Here is a 7719-nt window from a genome sequence, read left to right as displayed (position 1 = left end):
GGGCGCTGGGAGTTTTCCCGGGAAGCTGACTTCCCTGCCCGCGGAACCCTAGGCCCCGGGGCACCCCGCCTTGGCCTCCCAGCGCTCCCGGACGCGCCGCCCCAACGAAAAGTTTCCCACCCAGCCCCGGCCCCGCTGCCGAACAGCCCTAGGAACCTCCCAAACCAGCAGGGAAAACAGAGCAGGGCTACGGGACTCCCCACTGAAGAGCCCCCTATGTTTTGACCATGCGGCCCGAGTCCTGGCCGTGGGACCCCACGTGTGCAGCCAGCAAACCCCGTGTGTGGTTGTATTTGGGGTTTGCCCTGAAGTGCTCTTTGACCGGTTGTGGATTCCTTTTCTGAAGTTGGAGGTCGTATTGCAACGGGTACAGGCAGTTCAGGACGGGAGAAAAGCGCAGCGAACCCTGTGACTCACCCCCCTTGGAATGTGCCTGGAATAATAATGGAGACTTGAAAGGTTTTTATGGCCGAGGTGGAGGAGACGAGGCTCCTGCGCCTGCAGCTGGCGGCCGGCCGAGGGGGGCAGCATTGCCTTTTTCAGCGCTGCCGCGCGGGCAAACAGGACAAAAATAGTCGGAGCATCTGGTTTGAATCAACCAAAGAGCATTTCGATCAGCGTCACCCACCGTCCTGCGGAACTGACAGAACAGGACAAGCCAATTATAAAAGTACCCTTTTAACGCTCCTGCCTTCGCTAAACCCAATCACACTTCACCGCTGGTATTTCCAAGTGTCCTAACGTACAACTGTCGTTCCTTTCTATATGTTGCAAATTAAACTTCCTTTTCTGTTGTGTGTGGGCTTGTACTCGAGCATTTGCATTTGCAAGCAACGCTCTGAATATGTTATCCTTTTTCAAAAATGCATGTTAAACCGTGAGGCTCTAGAATAGTTTTTTTTTTTAAAGTGAGGCTAACATATGGGTTGCTTATACTATTAAATATATAGTCGCATTTCCCTCCCTGAACGCCCTCCTCAGAATTCCAAAGGCAAGTTGGAACAAAAGGAAAACGTGTCTTAGTGTAAAGAGAGAACCTGTGCCAAGAATTACAGTCACAGGGTAAATAACCTTGTTTTCTCCTTCATCCGTGGCCGCTACCAAACCCCGCTCTTGGAAGGTGGCCAACAGTCTGTCTGGTGGAGGGTGCTGCTAATTAGAGAGAGCCCATAAACCTCCCTGTGGAAGAGGGCATATGACCTTCCCTTCGAGTCTAAACAATAAAGCTGGCGAAGTGCAGGCTGCACTTCACGCTGGCTGCCCTGCGGATTCCCTAAATAGGAACAGGATGAGCCAGGCTCAAGAGGTTACCATAGCTCTGCTCTCACACTTTGAGGAATGGGTCACTCCACTTCCCAGTGTAGCTTGTTTCAATTACTCCATACAATCTATTTCGAGGAGAGCAGCTTGCAGAGAGAACTCATTGTCTCATCTAAATGAGGAAGCAATTACTTGCTGCAGTCTAACTTGCTTTGAGACTGTCCGGTCAAATATCAACCAGATCTCCTGTAACTTGACTTCGCACTTTGGAAGATACATCTTTTTCCTGACCATTTTATTTCCCCCTGCTTTTCTGAAACGCCCCCCCTTTTTTTTCTATTAAGGTTACAAAGTTGTCATTTCCCCCCCTCTTCAGCCTTCAAAGCTTTTGTTAATTTTAGAATTTGTTACTGCAAGGTAAAGACTACAACCTCTTCTGTACATTGTTTAATGTTAAATATTCAAAAACATATTATTATTTTTTTATAGGCATCGTCTCAGGATATAGCCAAATAGTCCCCCAAGTCTTCCCTTCTCTGTCTAATTTATCTCCCTGGGAGCCCCCTGTGAGTTTTAATTTTACACATGTTGTAAACTATAAATAATCCAGTTCCACTTCCCTAGAACATGTGGAAACTGTAGCCTGTTATGTATCCTAACTGTACTTGCTTTCAACTTTAAAAAGACAATAAAGTCCATCTCCAGTGTAAAAAGGCATTTGGCCCTTTTTTTGTGTTTTTTATTAGTTATGACCCAGTGTGGAACAACACAGGAGAATTCTTCTTGTTGTCAACAGAGCACATAAAAGGGTTTACAAGGTGTGGTTGAAGACAGGAAGTCGTGGAGCAAATGCTGGTTAGGGAGGTGAGGAAGGAAGGAAAGCACTTCCTGAGAGGATACTCCTCCTGTTTAAGCTACATCCTCTCTTCACATCTCTACCTGTTTATCTTAACCAGTAATTGATAATAAATGGTCTTTACTTTTCCTATTTTAAAAGCATCCTTTCCTTACTGAAGCTACTCTTAAAACCAAATCTATCACTAACTACAAACGACTTTAAAAAAAGACTTGTTTAATCTTCTAATAATCCGAAATTTTTGTATAATGCATTTATCATTTCTATGTTAGCTACTTAAGTAGTCTGTGATTGCCAAGATAACCAAGTGTAATGGAATTAATGACGCAGAGTCTAAATCCAAATTGTGGCTGGGTCCCAGGTTAGTCACTATTGAGTCTCATGTTGTTTTGTACCGTAACATGCTGTACTGGTTTGTAGCCTAGGAGCAATAGACTAGTAGTGGTCGGCAAACTCGTTAGTCAACAGAGCCAAATATCAACAGTACAATTGAAATTTCTTTTGAGAGCCAAAGTTTTTAAACTTAAACTCTATAGGTAGGTACATTGTTATTAACTTAATTAGGGTATTCCTAAGGCTTAGGAAGAGCCACGCTCAAGGGGCCAAAGAGATGCATGTGGCTCGAGAGCCGCAGTTTGCCGACCACGGGACTATACCATATAGTCTAGGTGTGCAGTAGGCTATACCATCTAGGTTTGTGCATGTGCATTCTATGATGTTCACAAAATGATGAAATCGCCTAAGGAGGCATTTCTTAGAATGAATCCATGTCAGTAAGCAGTGTAAGACTGTATATAGCAGGTCCTCGAGTAATGTTTTCTTCAACATTATGTTTTTATAACTAATGGGGGGAAAATAGATTCTTGGTGAGGCCACTGTCTGTGTGGAGCTGGCAAGTTCTCCCCATGTCTGCATGGGTTCCTCTACTGACCCTGGTTTCCTCCCATCTCCCAAAGCTGTGCACGTGAGGTTAACTGGCCTGTGAAAGTTTTCCAGTGAGTGGGGGTGTGAGTGTGCCCTGTGCTGGATGGGCATCTTGTCCAGGGCTGGTTCCCACCTTTCATTGAGCTGCCAGGAGAGGCAGCCGCTCATGACGGGAACTGGAATCAGCGGGTTGAAAAAGACTTGTTTTACTTATTACTAATCTTTCTTAAATGTATGCATAGCTCACATTTATTTGAATCTATATGAATATAAGGGTCATATGCTAATTAGAGTGGAGTCTTCCGGACGTCCTTCCAGACAAGGACAAAGCTGTGGATGGCGGCTGCCACTGCCTGGCCAGCCGGAGGCTCAGGCAGCCGCTGCCGTTGGCAGTGGCTGCAGCAGAGGCGTGGTGGTGGGGGGGCGGGGTCGCCTTCCCCTGATCCACCAGGTTGCCTCCCTCAGAGGAAGGCCAGACTACAGCTTAGGCCCACTCCCTATGGGGAGCAGATCTAAGCCATCAGTAGGACATCCCCTGAGAGCTCCTGGACTGTGAGAGGGGGCAGGCTGGTCTGAGGGACCCCCACTCCAGTGCACACATTTTCATATACTGAGCCTCTAGTGTTTAATATTAGAGGTGTTTTGTGTATTTATTTAGAAGTTTGGTAAGGTTTCTGTGACCAGAAATATGCCATAGAAACCTAACTCTTGTTTCTATCAATTAGCCTATGGTAAAATTCGTGTCGCTCTACATCATTTTGCTTAAAGTCTCAGTTATCAAGAACCTACTGACGGAGTTAAGTGAGGACTTACTGTACATACACCCACATATATCTTATTGGTGCCATTTCTCTGGACAATTGAAGGGAAAAAGAGTGCTGTACGAGAAACCAAATAATTGTTCAGTAACCAAAAAGAAATCCCAGCATTAATGATACTAAAAGAATCCAAATATCTGTTAAAAGTAAATTTGTTTTTATTAAAGCAAAGCTTATTTTCCTTAAATTGTTATGCTATCCTACTTGGATATAGGCATTGTGAAGAAACATAACAGAGATACTATGTACAGTAGGGACTAAAAGAATATATATTTTTAAAAGCATGTTTTTATTGATTTCAGAGAGAGGAAGGGAGAGGGGGAGAAATATAGGAACATCAATGATGAGAGAGAATCATTGATTAGCTGCCTCATGCACGCCCCCTACTGAGGATAGAGCCGGAAACCCAGGCGCACCCCCTGACCAGGAACAGTGACCATGATGAGAGAGAATCATTGATTAGCTGCCTCATGCACGCCCCCTACTGAGGATAGAGCCGGAAACCCAGGCGTGCACCCTGACCAGGAATCAAACAGTGACCTCCTGGTTCACGGGTTGATGCTCAACCAAGCCACACTGGCAGGGCTCAAGAAATATTTTTAAATGAAAAAGAAAATTGTTGCTAATCTGATTTGTACATATGCCAAACACCATTCTTTCCTTTTTCTTTCTTCCTCCTCTTGTCCTTAGTCTGGAACTGCCAGGCCATCAAAGGGTAAATGTGACTTTCCTGCTTTTATTGAGCAGTCTTTTAGCATCCTGTACTTTCAGTACCCTATACTTATAGTTATCAATCTTGTGCTTTAAAATTTCAATTTGAAGCATTATCTTATAAAAAGCAATTTAAAAAACATCATCAGAACCAGACCATAAGGAGACTGTTTCAAGGCTAGAATACTGATAGGTAGATAAAAGGGCAGAATGTTTTTCAGGGAACAATGAATCAGTCTCTGACATGATTTTTGTTCTATGAATCTCTCAAGAACAGTGAACCACTTTAAAGGGAGAAAAAAAAACCCACTGGGGAAAAAATGTCATAGTTCATATATCCATGTGCTCTTTAGAATTCATTTTTAAAAAAATTTTATTTTATTGATTTTTTACAGAGAGGGAGTGGGATAGAGAGTTAGAAACATTGATAAAAGAGAAACATTGATCAGCTGCCTCCTGCACACCCCCTACTGGGGATGTGCCTGCAACCAAGGTACATGCCCTTGACTGGAATCGAACCTGGGACCCTTCAGTCTGCAGGCCGATGCCCTATCCACTGAGACAAACTGGTCAGGGCTAGAATTCTTATTTACATTTCTAACTTCTTTGGATCATCACAAGGATATACCTCTTAATAAAAATGAAACTATAGCCCTAACCGGTTTGGCTCAGTGGATAGAGCATCAGCCTGCGGACTCAAGGGTTCCAGGCTCGATTCCAGTCAAGGGCATGTACCTTGGTTGTGGGCACATCCCCAGTAGGGGGTGTGCAGGAGGCAGCTGATCGATGTTTCTCTCTCATTGATGTTTTTAACTCTCTATCCCTCTCCCTTCCTCTCTGTAAAAAATCAATAAAATATATTTTAAAAAAAATGAAACTATAACTCCATTTGAAATACTTCAGCACACATTATATACCATAATGAAGTAACACAAAGGAACTTTTAAACACAGGATTTCCTTCCGAAGTTTAAATGTGAGGCAAACAGACGTATGACTTTACAACAGATGGAACCCCAGAATCTTCCCAGGATACGTAAAACTGAATTTTGTGTTATATTCTATGTCGGAGACATCTAGCCAATACAAACTGATGGCTAGGGTTTCTTTAATTGTTTTTTCCTATCTTCTCTTCCCAACATCCAAATTTAATAATTCAGTGTTTCTTTTAATCCCCTAGATGAGCATTCCAGAATGTATATGATTTTCATAATTTGCTGTGATTTATAATCTTAAATGTGTGCATATGCTATTATTCAATCAAATCATAATAATCAATTCATGTAACCCAACATATGTACTCTGAAAAGAAAGAAAACCAAATCATCACTAATAAAAAGAGTTTATTTTATATTACAGTTTTCAAAAACCACATTTGTAAAATTACCCTTATATTAGGCCTAAAAGGTAGCCTTTACAAGGAGTTTGCAAAACTACTTTCTCTTAACTATTAAAGTACATAGATTTAAAAGGTTTTAGAAGAAAAAAATGTTAATTCATGGTAAACATTTAAAGAATTCTTACACATTAAATCTGTAGGATACCTTAGAAGGTTATGTCTTAAAAAACATTTAGAGAAAAGAATGTCTTTCCCTTTCAGAAAACTTTACTCTTAAATTATGTTTATTTATTTAAAAATGTACACTGTGTATTATACTAACAATGATCTTCCCAAATTTAACTACTAGCTTAGATTGATAGTAGTGAATTACTAATTACTTATTAATTACTAATTAATTACTTAGCTTGCAAGTCAATCAGCCCATATAAGAGAAAACAGGAAATTGCTTTCTAATACATATTAACTCCTTAATTTTCCTGATAAAATCAAAATAAAAATTTAGTCTATTACAATTAAACACACGGATTATTGATATTAAAGATAAGAAAGTATTGTATTATTTTGAATAACACAACAGTTCAAGCATTGCGGAAGCATAAACTGTTATTTCAAAAGAAAAAAAATAAAAGGAAGGAAAATATATTTGTCTAACCACTGTCTTACAGAAATTTAGAATATTTACATCCTTTATAACACTGTAGAAATCTTTGGTGGTGACATATGGATTAAGTTCCCTGAAAACACTTTAATAATTTTGTTCCATCAATCTGTGTAGTCAAGTATTCATAATTAGTAATGCCGGCGGTATCATTTTCTAGCCAAATCCACATACATATAGTGAAGTGTGTGGAGGAAATCTTATGCAGGTTATAGGCGGGTTTATATAATTAATTACTTAGCAAGTAGGCTTATTTCTGGCCCATTTTTTATACCAGAAAAAATACAATAAACTAAAGAACAAATCAATTCTTACATCTAGACAAACTCTGGAAACAGTTAATATTAATGAACAAGTTGAATGCATGTATGATAAAGTGGCTACAATTTCTGGATAAACTTTAACAGCTACCAAAATAGTGCCCTAAATAGGCTTGTGCAGCATGTGAGGCCCATTCACACCAAGTGGTAGTGGTGGGAAAGCAAGGCACTGTGGTCTAGGGATAAATTCACCTCTTCTAGAAGCAGTAGACTTATAAGCAGAGAAACAAAACTGTCCTGCTCAACCTTAAAAGAAACTAAAATGCATAAGCTTATTTTTTTTAAATATATTTTATTGATTTTTTACAGAGAGGAAAGGAGAGAGATAGAGAGTCAGAAACATCGATGAGAGAGAAACATCGACCAGCTGCCTCCTGCACACTCCCCACTGGGGATGTGCCCGCAACCCAGGTACATGCCCTTGACCGGAAGCGAACCTGGGACCTTTCAGTCCGCAGGCCGACGCTCTATCCACTGAGCCAAACCGGTTTCGGCAATGCATAAGCTTATTATACAAGGTTCAAAGGAAAGGGCATGCTAAACCACGTAAGAGAAAAGCGCGCTGGCCGGTGTGGCTCAGCGGTAGAGTGTTGGCCCAAGCACAGAAAGGTGCAGGCTCTGATTCCCGATCAAGGGCACGTACCTGGGTTGTAGGTTTGTTCCTTTGTGTGCGGGAGGCAACCAATCCATGTGTCTCTCTCAAATTGATATTTCGTTCCCTCTCTCCTCCTCCCTCCTCCCTACTCTCTTAAAAAAAAAAAAAAGTTGAAAAGAAGCAACATTTAAGAAAAGGAGAGGAAGGAAATGACAGGAAAGCAAAATTACCTCACT

Source organism: Myotis davidii, unplaced genomic scaffold (genome assembly GCF_000327345.1).
Source record: "Myotis davidii unplaced genomic scaffold, ASM32734v1 scaffold655, whole genome shotgun sequence".
Lineage (NCBI taxonomy): Eukaryota > Metazoa > Chordata > Mammalia > Chiroptera > Vespertilionidae > Myotis > Myotis davidii.
Note: the sequence above shows the minus strand (reverse complement) of the source record.